General features: G+C 40.7%; 1 protein-coding gene and 1 non-coding gene across 14 annotated transcripts in view; both read right to left on the reverse strand.

The window, feature by feature from the left end:
• Positions 1 to 24,498, reverse strand: part of LPP (LIM domain containing preferred translocation partner in lipoma) — a 715,161-nt gene that overhangs the window by 242,859 nt on the left and 447,804 nt on the right. The gene's annotated exons all lie outside the window — the stretch shown is intronic.
• TRNAC-GCA (transfer RNA cysteine (anticodon GCA)) lies at positions 15,325 to 15,396 on the reverse strand. Its single transcript has one exon. It is a non-coding gene; the product is annotated as a tRNA-Cys (tRNA).

Here is a 24,498-nt window from a genome sequence, read left to right on the forward strand (position 1 = left end):
TCATGCTTTCATAAAAACAGTGATCTAATTGGAGGTTAGACTCCAAGGCTAGTCCAAATATTCTATTAAACTTGTGGTTATGAGAATCATATTTTCTGAACCCCAAATAGAGAAATGGTATGAAAAGTTCAAGGAGAAGAGAAAAATAATAATAACAACAATAACTAAACCTTGCACAGTCAAGGACTATCCTAAGAACCTATCATGTGCTCACTTAATCCTGACAACAACACCCTCAGGAGAGTCCTAGCCCAGAGGAATTGTGAGAGGTGCTTAGGGTCTAGGCTAGTAAGTTAAGCAGCAAGGTTGGAATCCTTACAGGCTCATTCCAGAACCCATCTCTTAACCTCTATGCTTTATGACTTCTGATTAAGAAAAAGTGGACTGAAAGCTCCACTTATTTTTCCCAAGAATTTACAGTAGAGTCTGTTCCTTTAGTTGTGAAGGATCAGAGGGAAAAGAGACATTTCTAACATATATTTATAATACAGTGTTAGAGGTTTTCATGACCCAAATTGGACCACTAAAGAGAAAGAGAGGTTTCGGGGGTGAAGAGCTTGAACATTTGAAGCTAGAGATCTACAGAGATGACTGAGTACATAAATGTAAAAGGAGCCTCTGGAATAGGATCTGGTAAGGGGAGAGGACACAAGGATGGAGGCCCATGATGACCAGACTGTGAATAACAGAACTTGGTGAATGGTGGCATTTGAGGCTTTCTCTTCTCTCACATTCCAGGAGGTGTTGGCATTTCACCAGATCCCCCACTCTCTGTCCAAAGCTCCCTTAGTTGAAGGAGGGAAATGTGACATAAGAGGTCGCACGTGGTGTAAGAGAGTCTATGAGCTGGTCTCAGCAACCAAGAAAGGAAAAAGGAGAATAGACAGTAGAGAAAAGTCCAAGTGAACTGAGAATAAGAGAATTCAATGACCATCTAATGAGAACAGCCATACTTATATAAGAGGAATGCATACAGAGTACCAAACATGGGTACTTCAACCAGTAGCATGTACAATAACGCCAGGTCCAACAAAATTTCTTGGCAATGTCTGAAGTAAAGCAGGTTACTCTAGGGCAGGCAAAGTCAAAGGCCCTTTTCTCATCTTTCAGACCAATTACAAGTTCCAGGGAATATTTGTAGACTTAAGTCAGGGAAGTTTGACTCAGGGGGGACAGTCTTGTGGCTTTTGAACCAGAAAAAGTGGAGTCAGGTCTGTTTTACTGCTTACAAGTAATGGAAATTTGAACAAGTAACTTATCTGTCCTGATCAGCCCTCAGTTCTTAATAACATGTAGAAAATTATTATAATCAACTTCTGTTGTAAAGACAAACAAATTATGGATGAATAATATGTCATAAACTGTGATGCAGTTACTTGCATACCAAATTATTTCAAGATAGAATTGAAGCTACTAGAAATAAAATCTTTGTTTCTACCATTGATCAACTACAAAGGCCCATCCTTCAGACACAAGTGAAATTTTAACAAGCCTGTGTGTGATATCTTTCCCAGAATTCCAAGAAGGCAGGCTGCCCCTTGTCTATGCCTCCTCTCTGCCTCTCTATTTTATCTCCCATATAGCATCACCGGGAGAAGCATTTGCTGATTTGCATGTCCCTCTCTGCTAACAGACTGGGAGCTCAGATTGTGTTGTATTTGCCTGAATATCCAGCATCTGGCAGAAATTCCTGAAACATGCAATATCCTTAGAACAAATTGGTAGGAGATGAGGAATTACACTCTATAATAGATTTCTTATCCATCATTTCTTAGATTGGACTTTTTGTTCTTTTTTCTCTTCTTAATCATTCTCAGTTTTATTCAGAGTCAGGACCACAGGTTGCATAAATGGAAAAGTATGATTAGAGACATTATAGTTTTGTCCTCTGCTTTCCTTTAGAGATTCATAAGTTTCCCTAGATTGGCAAACTTCTTCTGTAAAGAGCCAGATAGTAAATATTGTAGGGTTTGTGGGCCATTTGGTCTCTGTCATAACTACACAACTCTTCTGTGCAGAGAGAAATCAGCTCCAGACAGCACAAACAAATGGGTATGACTGAGTTCTGATAAATATTTACAAACACAAGTAGTGGACCAGATTTGGCCCACAAGTCATAGTCTGACCCTTGTCCTAGATACATAACTCAAATCTTTTTTCCTACTTTTTCCATCAGTTCCAAGTCACTCAGACAATGTGAAACACTATGTATCAAATGTCCTATTGCTCCAACAACCAATCCTAAGTTGCAACCAAGTGTGTAACACTTGTGAAAATGCTTGTGTCTTGATGTTCAGTCTTTAATCTGACAGCACCTGACATATGTCCACTGAAACCTAACCACAAGGATGGTAGGTAACAGAAACCAGTGCAACCAATGTGCACATCTCTTGGCTAAGATGAGCAGAAATAAAGATGCAATCACAATGGCAAGCGCCCAGGGTTAGAAACAATGTCTCAGTGATAGTAGAAGAATGTATGTCCCCACTTTACCCTAATACAGTGTCAAACACGGAATGAATACATGGTAAACACCCCAAAGACAGATGGGGAAACATGATTCTGGCCCACAGGCATTATTCTCAACAGAAACTGCTATATTTTATAGTGATATAAACTTTAAGAATTTCTATATGTCTTTTCTTTAAGTCTTTCATGGATCCATAACACTGACTCAGTTGTTTTTGTCTCCATTACCAAATAACAAGTTACTTCCTAGCCAAATTCTGTATCTCTATCAGCATATAGCATAACATCTGTCATATTGAGGGCATTAACTTTTGTAGAATGAACGAATGGATGGGTAGATTGATAGATTGATAAATGGGTAGACGGTTTCAGAGCACCAGTCAGACTATCAAGCGAGGAATTTCTCTGAATATGAAACATATCATTAGGTGGTAAATTGATAGATAGATAGATAAGTTATAAATAGTAAATGGCCACAGAGATAAAGAAAAAGGACAAGGCAAAAGTGAAAATCATAATTATTACCTATGGCTGAGGCAAATTCCTTCAGGAAAAATTCATCAAAGTCTCCTTTGTGCTTCCTTGGGATCCTGTTCATTACACCTAGTTCACAAATTTGGAAATAGCAATTTACACATCTGTCTCCATTCCTCGATGATGAGCTCTCTGTGGATAGGAACCATAGTTGCCTTAGGAATTGATTCCTCTTCTATCGCTGTCTCTGATGCTGCTGCTTCATTTCTTCTGTAGCCCATTGATCTAGCAAAAGCCTCCATAGCTCTCTGAAGACTGAATGCTTTTGGATGCCTGACAGGGAATGTAGGGGTTTTGCTGTCACCTCAGTGCTAAAAAGATGGTTTTTATGTAGGTTGCAATTTCACCTATGGTTATCACCTCTCACAGGGGGCTGGGTTTCACTGCAGGAGCTCTGAGTTCTCACAGGGTAAAGTCCAGTCTGGGACTTCCCAGGTGGCTCAGTGGTAAAGAAACCGCCTGCAATGCAGGAGATGCAGGAGGTGCGGGTTTGATCCCTGGGTCGGGAAGATCCTCTGGAGAAGAGAATGGCAAGCTACTCCAGTATTCTTGCATGGAGAATCCAGGCAAGAGGAGACTGAGGAGGAGACTGGCGGGTTATAGTCCATGGGATCGCAAAGAGTCGGACGTGACTGAGCATGCACACATTCAAGTCCAGTTTCCTTTGGAGTGGTTAAGATGAGGGCTGATTTGGTTACAAATGTTGAAAGTAGAAAAGCTTTAAATCAAAGTGCCTCAACTGTCATCTAAACCTGGAGGCCACTCTGGCAAATAGCCCCATCTCCACTTCCTTCAAGGATGCTCTTTTTTTTTTCTTTTTGCTTGAGTAGTGACAAAGTAACAACAGTCTGGATCAAGCATCATCGTTCACCTGTAAATGGTACTGTCACAGTCAGAGGCATTGGAAGTTTAAAGCTATTTTAACTTTAGGGTTTGGGGAATTCTAATTAGCTTTTCATTGTTATTTTTTAATGTAAAATTTCCTTTGTTGAATTTACTTAAAATATGGACTATCCTTGATACAAAGAGAACATTCCTGCTATTAAGCTGGACATGACAATGAAATAGCACTTTGACAATGTAACAAGATGATAAAAACATTTTGCAGAAAACACTTCACATGCCAGAATTAGAATCAAGCAAACACTCCTTTCCTATCCTGAAGCACAGAAAAGAGGGAAGACGTTTTCGGAGAGAAAGAAAACATATTTTTTTTTGGCACGTGCATTTTAGCTTGGTTACAAGAGCTAAGAAACCGACAACCTAGCAACGTGCTGGCCTGAACTGACTAATAATAAAATAGAAAAGGGAAAAAATAAACCCCCAGTGCCAGACCCACCTCAGGCGGAAATTTTCTTGGTACTTGACCACCAAAGTCTACAGCCTGGAGAAATCTGCCAGCCTCAGGAATGCTGAAAACAAATAACTAATGAGGGTATCATTTATGTAAAATAATGGTACCATGCAGAAAATGGTTCTAGAAGCTAGAGGGAGAAATGGAAGGAAGGGGGGGGGCGGGAAAAGAGTAGGACAAGAAGATAAAGTTTTCACTGCAGTGGGTCAAAGCTGACATCTTGATGAGAGCTGAGTCAGGCTTACAGTTATCTCATCGTTCCCTCCCCATCCATACAGAATGTTGTTGAATGTTCATTATCTGAAATGAAGGATGCCACAAGCCAGTCATGAGCACTCACCAGGATCTATCTTCCCATCCTGATTTGGCATTAGGTGAATCCCTGCTGGTGCAGTGGATTCTCAGGGGCCTGTGCTCATCACCTATACAGTAGAAATAAGGCACTGTCCTTTGGGAGATCATGCCAGTGTCAGAAACAAGTCAACGTCCTTCGCCTAGCTTGCACAGCCTCTATAGAAATAAACACATAGGTCATTTTCTCCAAGTAATTCTTAGGGAAAGATTAATCTGAAGTCGATGGCATCATGTGCTAAGATCAACGCAGAGTGCCAATTTATTAATGGAACACAAGAGAAGTCCAATACAAATTTTCCTCCTTCTGTAGTACCCTATTGTCTATGAAGCACTTTCTCACTGAGTCTCACATTTAAACCTCACCATAGCAGAGTGAAGCGGACAGGACAAATAGAAGTACCCTGGATTTCCAAATCACAACACTGAGACCCAATGAGACCAAATAACTAGAGTCCTATCTTCCAACCACAGGCCCTGTGATCTGGCCACAGACTGTGTGGCTCCATTCACCACTGTTGCTCGTCCTTAATTATGAAAGAGTAACACTTTTCGAGAAGTGAATAATATGCTAGCGTAGCCAAGGCAGAGCAGAAAAGGGTCAGTGAGGACGACAGTGATATGTTCGGGAAATGACCGGCAGTGACCCTTTTCTTGAAAGAATGTGCTTGAGAGGAATTTGGATGCTCAGATGGTCTCTATTAAATCCTTGTGGCCAGAGAGGAGGCAAAATGCTTGCTCTGAGGACTCAAGTGAACACACGCTCTGTCTCATGCCCACACACCTTTTATTATCTCTTACGGATGCCCAAAGAGGGATGGGGGACGGCAGAGAAAGGCTTCTCTTAGCCATGGAAGAGCCTCAGTAGCAGCTGTGTCCTGCAGTGTAAACACACTAAATTAAACAAAAACTAAGAGAGGGCAAGAGAAAAGGAGCAAGTGAATCGAGTCTTCTCTTCTGTTTACACTCCTTCCTGACAAATATTTTGTCACTAATGAAAGACCCATTCATGAAGCCCTATCTTCTAATTAGATGCTTCCAACCCGATCCTGCAGCAGAAGCCCCTTAGTCAGCCCAGGCCAGGTCCCCTGCTATGAAGCACTGGATGAAGATCACAGTTAGGGCCCCAAGGTAGGCAGTGGCCTGCACAGGACACAGAGCTGGCATGGTGGAGCTGGGGGTGGGAAGGGCATTGTGCTCATCTCCAAGTGGGGATGCACAGGGAAATCTAAACTGAATAGCCCCAAAGAGCAGCCCTAACTCCATAAGGGGAGGGATGAGGGGATGGAAGGAAGTTTCAGCAGAGCATCCATTACAAGCTAAGCATTAAGCCAGGCACTGACATGTTATCTCATTAATAAAGGCCAACACGCTGCTTGGCATGCATTGTTCACACTGAGGTTCAGGAAGGGGAAGCACCCTAGCTCTACAGAAATGTCCAGGACTGAGATTTGTACTGAGGTTACAAAGATTCCAAAGACTGCCTTTGGTCCTTTTCCAGTTGCCTGAGAATGTCCTGGATTTATGTTTCTAACTCACAGCACAATGTAATACACAGAAGACATGGGCTTTGTTTCCACCTCAGGAACAATTTAGCTGCCTTCTACCAAGTGAGGGCATCAGACGAGATGATTTCTAAGGAAAATTTCAGATCTGATAAGGTAAAAATTCTAGGGAAATCTAGGGGCTTTCTGCACCTAAATGTGGCAAGCTACCAGTGGTTTTGAGGTCACGCTTCACATGCCAGCTAACCGTGGGTGGGTCTACTTCATAAATTTACCTTTATAAGCTAAAAGTTACCTCACTTCTGTGGGCTTCAACTGCCTCCTCAGTAACATAGAGACAATAACAACCCTGCTTAACTAACTCAAATTTGCAGGGAGGATCAAATGAGTTTACAGTACTTTATATACAGAGTCACTTTGTAAATATTATCAGCACTCCTGCTCTTCCAAGAGTTAGCTTATAGGATTCCAGAATTGCCTCAGTATGTAAGACGCTGGGCAAGGTTCTAAGGCATTGCTGCTCCAGATGATGGACTGAGCTTCTAACGGCCCTTGTTGGCCACTCCCCTGGGTAAATTCTACAGGAACATGGAGGGCAGATAGATATTAGGATCCTAAAGTGAATGACTGAAGCTATATAGTATATTTCCTCCTCATAATGCCTTATCATAGCAACAATATCATTCTTTCCTGACAAAAATCCTCTATTTTAAGGAAAGAATAGTTTCTCAGCAGTTAAGGGGACAAATATAATGTCAAAATCCGAAGGCATATCAGAAATGATTTAGTTTTACTTCTTCATTTAAATTTAGGAAATCTGAAACCCAAGATTTGGGAGATATGAACAAAGGTATAAGATATAAAGATGTTTGGTACTTAACATTTACCTAATGGTGAGATATTTCTATTTTCTGCCAATTTTGCTTAGAACTGCGTTCATTCTTTTGATCTAAATTATTTAAATATTTTTTTGGAGGGGGGTGGATTCCTTTCCTTTTTTGTTGTTCAAGGAAAGATATTTGACATTGGTAAAGGAAGCACAAAACATTTCTTCTGAATGTACTATCCTTTAGGAGATATTTTCTTATGATCAAGGAAAGAAGGGCTCCATAGGTTTCTCTGAAGCTACACTCAATTACAAGGGACCACACAGAAAATCTGACTGAGAAAGAATGGATCCAGTTTTCTACACAACAACTCTTAATGGGCACCCACCGCCTATAAGAAGAAAGGCACACTGCTCTCCATCTGTGGGTCCACACCTCAAGGATAGCATCTATTTTGAGTCCTATGTTCCTTAACAGGGATGAGGGCAATATCCTGAATACATATGTGGTCCTCAAAATCACATTAATAAAGAATCATTTAAGAATAGGCAATGGTCACCCAGATGAAGAGACATTGAAAGCCCATGTGAGTATTGTCTTCAATATACTAAAAAAAAAAAGCCAGGTAGACAGGTATGCTCTTCCTTCCTTCTTCTAGTATCAGAGAAAATGTTCCAGAGCTTAGAAGTAGGGACCAGAACTTAGAGATTTTTCAGCCTAATAAAAGCAGAATAGATCTATTCAAAGATGGGATGAACTGTCTTAGAAGGTAACAAGCATCTTATCACTGAGAACAATTGAGTTTATGTAACTAAAACAACTATACAATATGTGTCAAAGTGGGCTAACGGTTGACATGTATTTTCTCATTTATTCTTTACCACAATCCTATAGGCATATGCTATTAATACCATTTTTGCAAACAAGAAAGATAAAGTTTAACATCACATAGTGAATAGAAGGGAAAGAAAAATTTTGGGCCAAGTTCTGCCTGGTTTCAAAACATATACTATCCTTTTCCTGGCCCTTTCCTTCTCTGCTTTCTATACCAGGCCACAACCACTGAGGAATGGATCTTTCCAATAAATATGAGATTTAGAAGAACTGATTTTCCTTTTGTTGAGGTAACTGAACCTCAGTCGGTTTTATGCCATCCATCACCCATAACGCATGGTGATTCCTTCCAATTGTTGACTCCCTGAGTGAAAGACACCATCATGCCACATGGCAAAACTTCACAGATGAAGCCAACACACCCCAGATCGTTAACACAAAAAGTTAGCCTCCTAAAGGGAGACCTTCCCAAACACTGCATGAGGGCATTTGTTCCATTTCTTAGTCAGGCACTGTGTGTGGCTGAAGGGAAGTTGTTGACTACTAAATTCTAGCCAAACATCTTATTTTTAGAAGAACATTTAGCTCCATCTTTATAGTGTCTGGACTGGTAACTGCCCATTTCTCTAACATTAAGCTGAGCCACACGAGAAAATTGCCACAGTGATAGTATTTCCAGGGCACACTGAGTCACTGTCCAATGTCTAAAATGGGAAATAAATAATTTGTGAAGATTTGTTGGTACAATGAGGAGGAGGATACTCTACGGTTGATGCTCTGTAGTAAACTTCAGGGTTCAATGTAGGGGAAATGATCTATTCCCCCCAGAGGGGGTTGCTAACTTTAAAAACAAAAAAATAGTCCAGGCTTAGGAAAAAGAAAGTAAGAGTGGGCAAAGGCTAGTATCACCAATAATTATCAAACTTAACTGCTCTAAAAGCAAAGATGTGGTTTGCTCCTGACAGTAACAGGCCTTTAGGGGAGAATGAATGATCAGGGTCACCCTACCCAGCAACCAGCCAAGAGCGAGGCCAAGGTTCGAAGCCTTCCACGCTCAGATCCCAGGCCACACATTAAGAAAAGAGTTCTATTAGAACAAGACAAATGTCACAGCTATTGTGGGAGGTTGCCTCCTCCCCACGTGAATTAACAGAAGCCCTGTGTCTGTACTCCATCCATCCGAAACCTTCCTTTGCTGCCAACTTTACCTCAAAAGGAAAAAAAAAAAATGAAGAAGAAGAGAAACAAAACAAGCCCAACTGATTATACAGGCAACGGTAATGTACCTGTCTTCACTGCGGCCAACACTATTTTGATCAAACCTAAGCTTCTTTTAAGATCGCTCTCCAACAAATAATTCTCTTCAATTTTCATCTTTTCATAGGTGAAGAGAAAGGAAAGGATAAAAGAAACAAACAAAACTCAAAATACTATTTACTCTCCCAGCAGAGCAGCATGGTGTAAACAGAAATAATAGTTATGCTCCTGGTTTCTGAACCCTCCCAGGGTTGCTGTAGAAAATAATTTTAATGGAGAGCCAGAGAGTCTTGCAAAACATATAACGAAGCCATAATAAAATGGGATACTTATCCTGCTGCTCTGATTAGACCACTTCCATTCAATGGTTGTAACTAATGGCTTGTTTTTCCTCTGGTATTAGGAGCCCTATTACTGTGCTGAGCATAACATACCTCATTGTGTTTTCCTAGCCATGTTTGTCTCTTTCACTGATGACTGCAATTCGATATTTATGAAATCACATAAAAATAATGTATAATCTTTCCTATTACTCCCTCCCAAATTGTATAAAATTATACAGAGGACAATAGATTAATGTACACTCCAATGCATGTGCCCTTTTTTTTCTAACCACTTCTAACTGACAGTCTCTATCCCTCGCTCACTCTCTCTCTGTCTCTCTCTCTCTCTCTCTGGCTGGAGAACACACTGTTCTTTGGAGATAATTGACTGTGGAATATGATGATGTTTATTCAAAAACAGGTCACACAGACTGCAATTTGAGAGTCTTCCTTTATCCTCCTTACTGATTCTCGTCCAAGGGAAACGCATAATACCGTTCCCTGCAAATCAGAAATATGGAGTCTTAATTACTTCTTTAGATTTAACCTATTGAGAAAGAATCCACTGCAAAAGTACCCACCTCCTTGGAGACTGGCAAGGTTTAGAAAACACTTCCGATTATTCATGTGGAACAAACTGGCATGAGAGAGATGGTGCACTTGTATCATTTTAATAGTCTGTTCTACTGTTTCTAAACCAGCACGTTATGGCATTTAGACTTTGTTTTATCAGGAATTTCACAGATGGACAGTAACAGCTGGGTGGGAAGGTGTCATATGGTGGGGGAATCTTGGGCTATCAATAACCTGGGGCCATGGCATGGACATGAAGACCGGTCTTTGACCTGATGGTAGAACTTTTCCTCCTGTCTACTGTCAGCACATTCTGACTAATTCAAGTAAAAATATGGGGTTTTCCAAAAGGCAATGGGAATTCTGTCACTGAGAGTGTACCTGTGTGAATCATTGATTCTGTCCAAAGAAGCAATCATGTTGAACTGGTTAAATTTCACCCTAAGGTGACATTCATGGTCCAGTTCTCTATCTGTAATACATTCAAATTTCATGTCAAAGATCTAGGCCAGACACGGGGTAGAGCAGATGACTAGCAGCATGTTGTGTCCTCCACCCCCACACCCACTCCCCACAGGAGTCCACCCTGCACGTCTCTATGTAGTCCAATACAGGCCTGTGTTTAGGAGATGGGTGCGTGCGTGCGTGCTCAGTCGTGTCTGACTCTTCGTGAGTCCGTGGACTGTAGCCTGCAGGCTCTTCTGTCCGTGGGATTTTCCCAGCAAGACTACTGGAGTGGGTTGCCATCTCTCCCTCCAGAGGATCTTCCTGACCCATGGATTGAACCGGCAGATTCCTTACCACTGAGCCACCAAGGAAGCCCTTAGGAAAAGGGGGCGGATCACAATCATGATAAAATAAATGCTTATCATGTCCCAGGTGCTCAGAAATATGCTAGATCTAGAAACATAAACCTGGAGTTCAGTTAAACGAAGTTAAGAGCTATGGATTAATTTGTCATTTGACACATCATTATTGATATGTCCTTGGTATCTACTTAGAAAAGTTATCAATGAATTTGTGAGCTAAATCTTAAGCATCTTGCTTCATAGACTCTTTAGGAATTTGTAAAGAGAAAGGAGTCCCATGTCCTTGTTTTATAAAAGTGAGAAAAAGAGAGATAAATGACTCATCTAAAATGACTTATGGATTATTAACTGGAGCTACCACCTAGGATTTCTGATGTTGGAAAGTTTGCTTTCCTATACTCCACATTGCTTCATGTTTTAAAAATCAGCTTAGTCACTTAGATTTGGTATCGACTAAACAAATGTTTACTGAGTGTTTACTGTGCCATCTGAGAGCTTCTAAGTTGAGGAATAAATGTTCATTATTTCAAGGGAAGTACACATCATTTTATCCCCTGAGACCTTCTCTCATTTCCCATGGCATCAGATTCCAAAACAGAGAACTTCTGGATTCCAATATATGAGCAAAGGCACATGGGATGTTGGTGTACTGAGGCCATTTCCAGTCCCTGCATACTTGGAGGGGAGCACCCCAGGGACTCCAGCAGTGGTGTCTGTATTTCCCTGGAACGCACATGTTCAGCCTGCACGTAGTTCAGAACGCCCTCTCTGAGCATGTCAAAACAGTCTGACAAAGCCTGCTCTCACCATATTGGTGGGGGGCTAGAACCAAACGTGCTGGGAACCTTTTGAGAACAAGTTGTCTTATGAGATGCATACTCCACAATTCAAATGAAAGCACCAGGGAAACATATCCAGACTCTGTTTGGGTAGATGCAATGCAGGCTTTCTAAACTGTCACTATTGATGGCCAAGAAGCACAGTTAAAACAGAGAACCTTTCTAACAACCCAGAATATGAGATTACAGATTTCTGAAAGCTCAGAATATGCAGAAATCTATCCTTTCTTTTTCCAGATGTCTATGAATTATTGGGGCTTCCCTGGAGGCTCAATGGCAAAGAATCTGCCTGTGATACAGGAGACACAGGTTCAATCCTTGGATCGGGAAGATCCCCTGGAAAAGGAAATGGCCACCCACTCCAGTATTCATGCCTTGGAGAAACCCATGGACAGAGAAGCCTGGCAAAATGGGGTCACAAGAGTTGGACATGGCTTAGCAATAAACTACTATCACTATGGGATCAATGCTGAACACTGACCTTCATAGTTTAAGCATAAAATTTTAACACAGAGCCTGTGAAACTTGAAACCAGGAACAAGAATAATTTCAATCCAGCTGCAGATTCTCCATGATGTCCCAGGTTAGGAGGATGGAGTCATCATGGAGAATCAGAACTAAGTGGTAGGCTGGGAGACCTCGAGCTAGTCTCCATTCTATCTTATATGCCTTCAAGGCATTGAGCACAGGGTTCTAAGCATTAGTTTCCTTGTCTATTTCCTACCCGACTGACATCTTCAGGAGCAGAGACTGTATCTTCTCTATCTTGGAATAGGCAGCCCCTCGCACAGGTTTGGCACGTGGTAAGTGTGCACTTACTTTGCACACTCAAAGTGTGCACTCAAAGTGTGCAGAGTAAGTGACAGAAACAAAGGCTTGAACTCGATGTTACATAAACCCTTCTCTAGCACTCAAGTTTAATTCAGCCAAGAAAACATTAAGGTGGTTGCCTGAATGCCTGAGAAAAAGGATGATATAAGGAAGAAAGCTTTGATTGCAGAATCTGAGGCACTAAGTGCTTCTGGGTACTTGCTTTTTATTAAGGTTTATGGAATTACACTTTATATGGAACATTTTCATTCAGGCTTTTCTACAGATCCCCTTAAAACATATCTTGTGCTGAACCACCAGAGTGACTGAAACAGGTAGTACAGTTCTGGCCTAATCAAGCTATGCAGCTTATCTGATAGCTCCATGGCAGACAGAATGTCTGCAACAGAGCAAAAAATGAGATCACAAAGTAAAAAGGCTTCAAATTAATTCTCATGACCAAAAGCAAAAGAGAAAAAAAGAATAATGCAGTATCACATTATATAATACTTCGATGAAACATCAGTCAAAGACAGACCTCTGATAATTTGAAGAATTACCGTATGAGAGATATACAGATATAGTTTTCAATTATATCCCTGCCATTTTACTTGTAAATATTGTGACTGCATTACTTGCCATTTGTCAGAAGACTGATTGATTCTTTTTATTGGCATATTCCTCTCACCCCACTCAATTTTATTTTAATATACTCACACCATTAGAATAAATTATCTGGGAAAAAAATCAGCACAGAGAGCAAAATTATGTGAAATCTAAATGTGTTCAAGACAAGTGTGTTCATTCATTATAAATGAAAGAGTAATCTTTGTAGGCATACATGTGTGTGCAGTCGCTTCAGTCATGTCTGACTCTGCAACCCCATGGACTGGAGCCCTCCAGGCTCCTCTGTCCATGAGATTCTCCCAGTAAGAATACTGGAGTGGATTGCCATGCCCTTCTCCAAGGGATCTTCTAGACTCTGAGATCAAACCTGCATCTCCTGAGTCTCCTGGGTTGTTTGCGGATTCTTTACCGCTGAGCCACTGGGGAAGCCCAGTCTTTGTATAATCTTTTCTATTATTATACCTAAAAACTCAGTACACAGACTGTCATTCCCATTGCAGAGTAATATTAATAGTGCTCACAAGACTTCTATCTGTCATCATGAACCCTGACAATACCAGACATGTTAGCAGCAGATTCATCATTACCTTTACTCCTGAAATTACAGTAAGAAGAGTTGTGGAAGCCATGACAAAATCAATACGATATTTACTGAATGTGTGTTCTGTGCAAAGAACTGTGTTTCTGCAGTGAAGTGGGATGTAACCTTCCATGGGTTCTGTTTAGATGGATTGATGCTATCAGCCACCAGCCACCAAGATATTATGTACTTTACTACAGGGATGATAGGGAAGAAAAGGGATGTCCCTTACTCTCACGAGACTCACAATCTAGTATGTTGATGGCGAAATGCTTTTTCTCACAAAGATTAAAATAACCAACAGATCTATATGACTTGACAGAATCATGCAAAGATGACTGAAACTTCAAATATCCCTACTGGTTTCTACTGGTTCTGTCCCCAGGTCACACTGGGTGATTCTGGGCCAACTACTTGCCTCAGAGAGTCCATGAATGAGACACTTTTCTAGACTTTTCTCCCTCTGGGCCATGAAAAATTCAGAAAGAAGGTCGTGCCTAGACTGTCTTCTATGGGAGTGAGAAAAGCCACTGGAATAACCAAAGCAAAGGACCAGATGGGGGTGTGGGGGCAGGGGGATACAATACAAGCAAATCCTAAATATCGGAGAAAGCTGAAGACTAGTGAGAGAAACAAACAGTCAGACAAACATGGAGCATCAGCGTTGCCACCAAATATAACTGGAGAAGGACTTGGGTTTGATCCATGGGTCAGGAAGATCCCATCACTGGAGAATAGACTCTCTCTGTCCCTTGGTGCTAGAATTGAAACATGGGGTCTCTGTGAAAGGGCTGTTTGAAGTCTATTTTTGGTGAAGTGGACAAAGCTATTAGCTTAATTCCTTCAGATGCTGTCACAGAAATGACCTAAGAGATCCCACAACAAAGATGTGATCAGACGTTCTGAACCTTGAACCTTGAACATGGCATCAAACTTTGAAGGGCATATCACAAAAGCATGGAGACTGGCCACCACATCAGGGATTGCCCCTTATTTCACTTGTCTCGACCATGTAGCCAAATAAAACTTTAAACGTTACAGACACAGAAAATGTCCTGTAAAGGTGCAGCTATACGCAGCTTCAGTTATCTGGAAGGTCCTTTTGTATCGCCAATACAAATCCCAGCCATCCTCTAGGCCAGATCAAATGCTGCTTCCTGATTACTCAGGCTTAATGTGATCCTAAATCATTTAATACCAGTAAATTTTACCTTTAAAAGCTCTGGTTTTTAGCATGCAAGCATGTGCATGCATGCTAAATTGCTTCAGTGGTGACACTATGGACTGTAGCCTGCCAGGGTCCTCTCTCCATGGGATTCTCTAGGCAAGAATACTGTAGCGGGTTGCCATGATCTTCTCCAGGAGATCTTCCTGACCCAGGGATTAAACCACATCTCTTACATTTGCTGCATCAGCAGGTGGATTTTTTACCACTAGCGCCACCTGGGAAGCCAATAGCTTTGGTTATCCATCACTTCATACCTGTGCTGTGAAAGTGAAAGTGAAGTCGCTCAGTCGTATCCAACTCTTTGCGACCCCATGGACTGTATGTAGCCCGCGAGGCTCCTCTCTCCATGGGATTCTCCAGGCAAGAGTACTGGAGTGGGTTGCCATTCCCTTCTCCAGGGGATCTTCCCAACCCAGGGATCGAACCTGGGTCTCCTGCATTGCAGGCAGGCACTTTATCCTCTAAGCCACCAGGGAAGCCCATACCTGTGCTGCAGACATCATCATATATGTCTTAGCCCTCCCAACATGGGGTCTGGAATATGGTATGCACAGAATAAATATGGAAGGAGGGAAGGAGGGAGGAAGGAAAGGAATAATTCTTCTCAAACAAATACCCAGAGTAGAAGATACACTTTTAAACAAACATGGATGACAAGAAAAAAAGCTTCAGCCCTCTCACTTCCTCTGGCTCCTTCTAAGATCCTGGGGGAGCCAAGCAGTGTGCTCTCTGCTGCCTCTTCCCACTCTGCCTTGTTACATATTCACGTGGGACACTGTTGGAATGGTGTCAGGAAATTGGGAGTTTGGTGAGGGGAGGATGAGTTTTGGCTACATTTAGTTCAGTGAAGTGGGATACATTTACATGGTTTGCTGTCACTACAATGTGTGCATAAAGTATCACCAATGATCATGGTTAGGAATGACTAGCTGGCATACTTTCAATGCCCCTGGGCCCCCTTCTTGCCTAGCTTTGGGACTCAGGGGTATGGAGCCAGAAACCCTGTGACGAGAATGTGTCCTACAACATCTAGCATGTGGATGATGCAGGCAGAAAAGAGAATCAGGGTGTGAAATGTATGGAGCATAAAACTAAATCAGCTGAAAGTTCTACCAATTGTCAGATGTATAAAAGTATACACAAAAGGAAGACTACTCAGCACTCAGTGATGCAAAAAGAGATGCTTTCTTTTATAAGGATTGCGCTCAGGATGTACTAGAAGCAATTTTAAATGCACCACTGACTTCATTTTCTTTTTCGATGTGGATTTCACAAAATAGAATTTATCAGTGTATGAACTTACAGCAATAGTACAAGTATTTTTGTAACAGCTTTCAAATAAAAGAAACTTTATATCAGTTTCCCCAAATATGACAATCATCTGAAGTTTTAGGACATTACCAGTGAAAGTTATACAGATTAAAGGAAGTTTTCCAAACTTTTAATCATCATAATAAAATAAATTTCTATCAACCATTTAAGAAGAAAGAGTAAAATTATTTTTCTGTTCTCCCAATGGGAAAAAAAAAAGCATGGAGACGTGACCAGAGAGCATGCAGCCAAAAAATGAAAGAAAAAGTCACCAGACATTTAATTAATTAATTAAAATGATATTTTTCTGGATTTTGTAATTTTTGTTAGATATCACAGATTTTTAAAAATCAATTTATGTTTTATTAGCTTTTCTCATTTGAAATAAATATTCGGGTTTTTTTGCATAATTGTTTTGGGATGAGTTACATCCATCCCAAATTCAGATGCTGAAGTGCCCTAATACTATAGAATGTGACTTTGTTTGGAAACAGGGCCTTCAAAGAGAAACTTAAATTAAAATGGGATTGTTAGGTTGGCTTAGGGGCTTCCCACGTGGCGCTAGTGGTACAGAACCCATTCGCCATCACAGGAGACATAACAGGCAGGGGTTCAGTACCTGGATCTGGAAGATACTCTGGAGAAGGGAGGGCAACCCACTCAAGTATTCTTGCCTGGAGAGTCCCATGGACAGAGCAGGCTGGCGGGCTGCAGTCCATGGGATGGCAAAGAGTCAGACATGACTGAAGTGACTTAGCACGCATGCACTGCTGCTGCTGCTAAATCGCTTCAGTCGTGTCCGACTCTGTGCGACCCCATAGACAGCAGCCCGCCAGGCTCCCCCGTCTCTGGGATTCTCCAGGCAGGAACACTGGAGCGGGTGCACACATGCACAGGTTGGCCTAATCCAATGTGACTGATTTCCCCGTAGGAAGAGGAGATCAGGACACAGAAACACACAGAGGAAAGACTAAGTGAAAACATAGGAGATGTCCATCTATAAACCAAGGAGAGAGGTCTCAGAAGAAGTCAACCCTCTCAGCACTCTGACCTCAGATTTCCAGCCTCCTGAAACAGGAGAAAATACATTGCTGCTGATTAAGCCACCCAGCCTTAGCAAACTCATGCAATAATTTTCTGGTCATAATTACGCACTTTTTAAAAAAGTCTCCCCAAAGTGATATACCTCAAAGCTTTATGTCCCACAGAATCTGAATATATCTCAACACACACACACACACACACACACACACAGAGTAATTTAGCTATTCCCTGTTGGGTGTATTAACTACAGAGTGAAAGCCAAGGCTGTTTTGTTGGAAATCCTTACTTTTTACACATACTTCTTTATAAAAACTTTTCATCTTAAACAGTTGTTTATATTGTAACTACCAAGTGGTGAATAGGATTCAATCATTTAATCAAAAGGTTTATTTGGCTTCTGAGATTTGTCCGATCGGCTCATTATCTACAGCCCCTTCTCAGAGGAGGTACTGAAGAACACCTAGATATCACTAGATATCAGTCCACATCTTTTATTCCTGTCCTGTTTAGTGAATTTCTTGTTTTTCGATCTCAATGTTAAATGACTGCAGGGGGCATTCTATAAACAGAAAAGCTAGGAATTGAAATTCCTTTTAGTTTCATGTTACATGATTTGGATTTTATAGACAAGGGACAAGGAATTTATGGTTTATATAGTGTGCAAAACTGGGGATGTGACTTCTTTAAAATCGTGTCATCATCTGTAAAAGAGGATAATAGTCCACTCTTTGTCCATCTTGACAAGTTTTCCTTTGTTTTCAGAAACAAGTGAGACAATGGATATGAGAATGAATTACTTTAAAGACCCAGAGGAGTCTGGTGGAGAGGCAGGGGGGAGGGGGGATCGGGATGGGGAATACGTGTAACTCTATGGGTGATTGATGTCAATATATGACAAAACCCACTGAAATGTTGTGAAGTAATTAGCCTCCAACTAATAAAAAAAAATTTTTTTTAATAAATAAATAAATAAAAAGTTCATTGTTACTTTATCGGAGGAAATTATAAAAGACCTATCAATGTACATGTAGGGTTGATCTTGATCTCCCAAATCTAGAGATTTAAGGATTCTTTTTAGATCCTACCTGTGAGACCTTGGACAGTCATTCTCTGGGTCTTAATTTCTTATAAAAAGACAAGATAACTTCTTGGGAAAACAAAGGAATACATTTCACTTCTGACAGCTTAAAAATCTAAGAACTCCCAATCACTGAGAACATTTCTGTGGTGATTATTATGTTCCAGAAGATTACTGGGAAATCTTATTTTCATTTCTAGGACTTCTTTTTGACACTGTAATTGATTAATACTCGAAAGAAAACCAGACTTCTGTTTTTAATAGAGAATGCTAACATTTAGCATGGATATAAGCATGGAACCATAGGATATAAAATGGAAAACAATGACTCATCTAAAAAAAAACTTAAATTAAAAAAAACCTCTTGCTAAAGGAAAGGGTCCTTTATGAACATGATCCATGCAGTTTAAATAAAAAAAAAGCAAAGCAAGCAGCAGCACACACTTGTGCCTGCCTCCCTATTAATAGCCTGGTACTAGAACTCGTAGAACTGCCACAGAAGGCCAAACAGTCCCGAGCGTTGCACGTGATCAAGCTCACACTTCCACGGTTCACTAAATAAGGCTTTCGAAACAAACTTGGCCTAGGCTCACTCATTTGGCATTTCTCCCACAGGAATGCAGTGTTCTACCCAAGGATTTCAAGAATGACAGTTCAGGATTTTTATTGATTGATTTAATCCTCTCTCAGGATGGACTCATTTGGAATCAATAGCAAATGTCACGAGTCAATGGGACATTCGTTTTGCCTGACTTTCCACTTTGGATATAAATGGGCTGAGTCTTACAGATTATTTTAACTTCTTCTTCCCCTTTACCCTTTACTGATTACCTCTCCAATGACAATGTCAATTACTTGTACCAATGTACAAAACAATGTTACCCCTGACAGTTTTCAAGCAGTTCACAGGTTTGGGGGAAATTATATCACACCTGAAAAGCTGGCATTCTTGGTTTGTTTCAAGTCCTTCCTTCTCACGTGGACACACTGAGCTGATGCCACACATTGACTCTGAGGAGGCCTTCATCTTCATGCATCTTCATGCGATTTGTCCTGCATCTCTCGGGGCTCAGTGGTTCTTTCCTCACTGAAGTTCAAGGCTATTGGCTAGGTTCTTGTCTATGATATTCTGTTTAGCTCCATTCTGTAGCCCACCCATCACAACCCTAACACTGATGCTTCATAAGTGCCTGGCAGGACAGACTGGTAGATGAGAAATGAAGAGATGAACTTATGTCATCTGTTAGAAAAATTATTACAAACCTTTCCTAGCAGGTAACATCCTAATAAACTCGACGCTAAGAAAAGGTATCCTCAGCAGATTAACAAATGGGTTTTACACGAGATCAGAAGAGAACTCAATTTAAGGTTTACGGTGGGGCTGCTGCATACCAGGGAGAGTTGTCTGTTTACAACCTTTTATAGAGAATTTGTGTAGTATCATGGCTAAGAGCTTGTCATGTGGTCTTGGGCAAGGACTCTAATCCCTCTCTATCTTAATTTCCCACTTAGTGAAAAATCAGGGCATTAACACTTTTTTCTTTTATACTTTCTGCCAGGACTAAATGAGCCAATGCACATGAAAGGATCACAAAGAGAAATAATATCTCATCTTGGGTGATATCTGGCATTCATACTTGAAAGCAGGTTTTAAAACTTCAGAACACACAGACATTTTGCCACACTAGATTTTTAAGCATAAAATTTCTCAAGTGATTAGCATGTGCCTGCTAAGGGATCATGAGCTCCTAGTAGGTAAAAATCACTATTGTTAATATACATCATGTATTAGTTATTACTTACCAAGTAACTTTGACAAGAAACAAAAGGCTATGTTACAGACTTCACTATGCATGCTCGTCTTTTGTTGCTGTTAACTTTTTTAAGAAAATTATTGAAATATGGTTGATTTATAATATTGTCTTAGTTTCAGGTGTACAACAAAGTAGTCAGTTACACAGATTATATATATATGTGTGTGTGTGTGTGTGTGTGTGTGTAAATAGATATTACTTTTCTAAATTTTATCTTCCATTATAGGTTATTATTGATACCAATCAGTATAGTTCACTGTGCTATCTATACAGCACATGCTTGTCTTTAAGCTATCACGTGTAAAGATACAGGTTGTGAGCCAGCCTTTAAATTGATCTTACGTTTAGAGGTAAATAGCTAGAAAAATGTAGAATCAGAATGGCAGTTAATTAATACTGAAATAAATCTAAATTAAGAAAGAACTTTTGATTCTACAGCCATTAGAGGCTCCGGACAATTATACAATCTAATCTTGCCTACTTTCTAACCCTTCATTCCTACTGATTCAGAACTAATAGAGATCACATCCTACCTGAAGCCTTGCAAACTTAAGACAGCTACCTCTTCTGAAGATCACCAGAACTTTCTCAGGGCCTTTTCTTTTAGCATTTACAATTCCTGTGAACTATTTATCCTTCAGTATCTGACTGTGGGGGGAAATGCTCTATTCTCTAAACAAGCGGGGATGTCAGCTCTTTTTGTGTGTGGGAGTGTGTAATGCTTAATGGGGCTTCCCTGATGGCACAGTGGTCAAGAATCCGCCTTCCAGTGCAGGAGACGTGGGTTTGATCCTTGGGTAGGGAAGATCCCCTGGAGGAGGAAATGACAACCCACTCCAGTATTCTTGCCTGGGAAATCCCATGGACAGAGGAGCCTGGCAGGCTCTAGTCCATGGGGTCACAAAAGAATTGGACATGACTTAGAGACTAAACAACAACATAGCACTTCACACTGATCAATAAGAAGGTAGCAGTGGTCAGAGGCTGCTCAAGTGCCATTTAAAGAAAACACACACACACATATATAGCTGTGTCATACTATATCTTTACAGGCAAGTAATTAAAACCAGAAGATTTTGAAAAACAGTCAACTCTAGTTCATCTCCCAAATGTCTTGAACTACCATGGCTTCCATTACTACTTGTAAACTCGCCCCGCCACTTTTGAGAGAGTAAGTGGTGTGTCTTTGATATTTCTACTTCTCATTCAACAACCATATTTTTCTAACTGCCGTTAGAGCTAGAGTCTGTAAGTCTGTTTAAATATACAACTATAAGAATCTGGAACTATAAACTCTATACTCATAAAGTGGCCCATACCTTCACATTTCTTGACATAAAGCTCTTCTACTTGCAAATAAGAAAGTTTGTAAGTCCATCTTTTCAATAGTTTTAAGAGAAACCACAGAAGCAGCAGAATAGAACAAATCTTCCTACATCTACTTTGATCTTACTCAGTGGCTGGGGTTATCTTAAAACAAAACCAGACCTATTGCTCCCTTGCTGAAATGCTCCATTGGACTTCCATTTCTTTTAGAATAAGGACAAACTCCTTAGTATGGTCCAAAGATCTGGACCTTATTCATCTTTCTCACCTCATTTTATTTATTCTCTTTGACTAGCTTCCCTGGCTTTCTTTCTATTCCTGTAAATGCCAAGCTGAGAGGGTTCATCCTTGTCGTCTGCTTGGAAGTTTCCTCAAACAGATCTTAGAAGAGCTGGCCCCTGTGCATTTTCAGGTTTAGGCTCAAAGGTCATTTCTTCAATGTCTTTCCTGAGCTGGCTACCTAAACTAGCCACTCTTTATCCCATTATTAAAACATTTTATCCAGAGCAAGTTGTTGTTGCTGTTGTTTAGTCACTAAGTTGTGTCTGACTCTTTGTGACCCATGGGCTATAGCCTACCAGGCTCCTCTATTGAAGGGATTTCCCAGGCAAGAATATTGGAGTGGATTGCCATTTCCCACTCGAGGGGACCTTCCTGACCCAAAGATTGAACCCATGTCTCCTACATTGGAAGCTAGATTCTTTACCACTGTGCCACTTGGGAAGTGGATATTCAGAGCACCTATCACTGTCTAAAATTATGTCTTACTGCTTCTCTTCTGAAAACATTACTAGAATGTAAGCTTTAAGAGGAATTATTTTCCTCTTTCTGACTCCAACTCAGCACTAAAAATGGAGGTTGAATAATTTTTCAGTGAGTAAATGTATAAATGAAAGCCATGTGTTTTGTTATCCAATAAAGATGACCTCATTGGCTTTAACTCTTAACTTTGTTTATATTAATGAAAATTTATAAAAGGGCTTCTGGATTAAGAAAACTACTTGATGTCTCCAAGATTCAGTTTTTGTCTGCAAAATGAAAATAATATCACTATCTACTAGAAAGTGTTACTGAGAAGACGGCATGAGCTAATCCATGGACAGTGCTTAGCACAGAACCTGATACAAACATTTTATCAATATTAGCAGCTATTGATCCATATGGTTTTAAAATATTTAACAGCCCCATCTATCACTTAAGATTTCTAGTCACCCTCCTTTATTCTAAGTCTTTCCAAATGTAACAATAACATTTCAAATAGGTGTGGTATTTATAATTAAAGAGTACTTGCCCATCTGTCATCACGTAGGACATTCCTTGTAGTTTGGAACTCAAACCTCAGACTTGACATCCAATATCAGGATCTATCTACCATGCCAACACTACCATGGAGCTAAAAAGAAGGCTGGGGAGCTTAGGTAGTAGAAGGCAAGTGGGATGGGGAAAACATATTAATCATACATTAACGGGGAAACCATACATTAGTGGGTATCATGTATTTGAACACAGTATGTTCAACGGTAATTAATATTACAGGGGAAATGAAGTCAAGGTGGAAAGGGACACCTGGAGCCATGGGAGGGATTTTAGGGTGGTCAGGGAAAACTTCCCCAGCAAAGTAACCTGACAGTGGAGTTTCTTGGGAGGTGAGAGAACAGGCCAAGTAGATACCTGGGGAAAGGCATTTCAGGCAGACGGCACAAGCAAGGGAGTATGGCTGAGTTTCAAACAACACATTATTTAGAAAACCAGGTGGCAGGTGAGATTGGCCCATGGACTGCAGTTGGCTGGGCCCTCATCCATGTTCCCCACCTGCCTTCTCTAACTCTTCTCTGGTTCTCAGCTGGTCACTAGCAATTTCCCTGTCTCTGCAGATATTATAGCCTCAGTTATATCATACAGACTGCTCAATACTTTGTGTCCTTTGGATGGGGTGAGTAGCAGGATTAAAAATAAGGTTTCTTCTGGTAAAGATTATTGTTGTTTTTTTTAGCTGCTAAGTGGTATCCGACCCTTTTGCCACCCCATGGCCTGTAGCCCACCAGCTCCTCTGTTCATGAGATTTCCCAGGCAAGAATACTGGAGTGGGTTTCCATTTCCTTCTCCAGGGGATCTTCCCGACCCAGGGCTTGAGCCCATGTCTCCTGTTTGGCAGGCAGATTCTTTATCACTGAGCCACATAGTAAAGACTTTAAGTATCACCTTTATAGTAACTCTGTCCAAATTCATGTTAAAGATTGCATGCATGCACCATGAAATATATAATTAGCTAACAAATCCATGAAGAATACAAAGCATACCTCTACTCTCTTATCACTTTTCATAATAGTCCCTAAAGATACACTCTAAATAAGCAAGGGGTCTGTGTTTGTGCAATCAATGTACCAAACATTTATAAAGACAATAAAAGGGGCTTGTTATCTGGAACTTATATTTAGCATACAGTTTCACCTCGTGGACTCTTAATAATATAATGTTGACTGAACCCTGGGTTTCAAATGTTAAATAAGCTATTAATATGTACCAGAAATACAAATCCCTAAACTGTTGGGCCCAAGAATATTTGCTGTTTGGACTTGTACACTGAGCTAACACAGGGAAACACAGACAGCTGTGAATGGAGGCAAGTGTCATGGAGTGGCAAGAACACACTCGGGCTGGCAATCAGTGACCTAAGAGCTCATCCCTCCTCTGACACTGGGTGTTGGTATGCTAGGGTGTTGCTATACTTACTAGGTAAGTTGCCTCCAGATCTGTTACAGTTTTCCCCACATATGAAAGTGCTTGGTAAATTGCGTAAGGGGTTATAAAAATGCTGGATGTGGTTGATCTTTCTAGTCCTGAATTCTCCATTTCTTTATTCCTCAATAAGAGAAAAGCAATGACTTCCTTTTAATTAGCAATTTACCCTCCTTTAAGGTCCCCACAGGGACAACCCCACAGTACAACCACCCTTGGCCAAAACCCATGGGTCCAGAGCCTGGATGGATAAACCCAACTCATGC

The sequence above is a fragment of the Muntiacus reevesi genome, chromosome 8 (genome assembly GCF_963930625.1).
Source record: "Muntiacus reevesi chromosome 8, mMunRee1.1, whole genome shotgun sequence".
Lineage (NCBI taxonomy): Eukaryota > Metazoa > Chordata > Mammalia > Artiodactyla > Cervidae > Muntiacus > Muntiacus reevesi.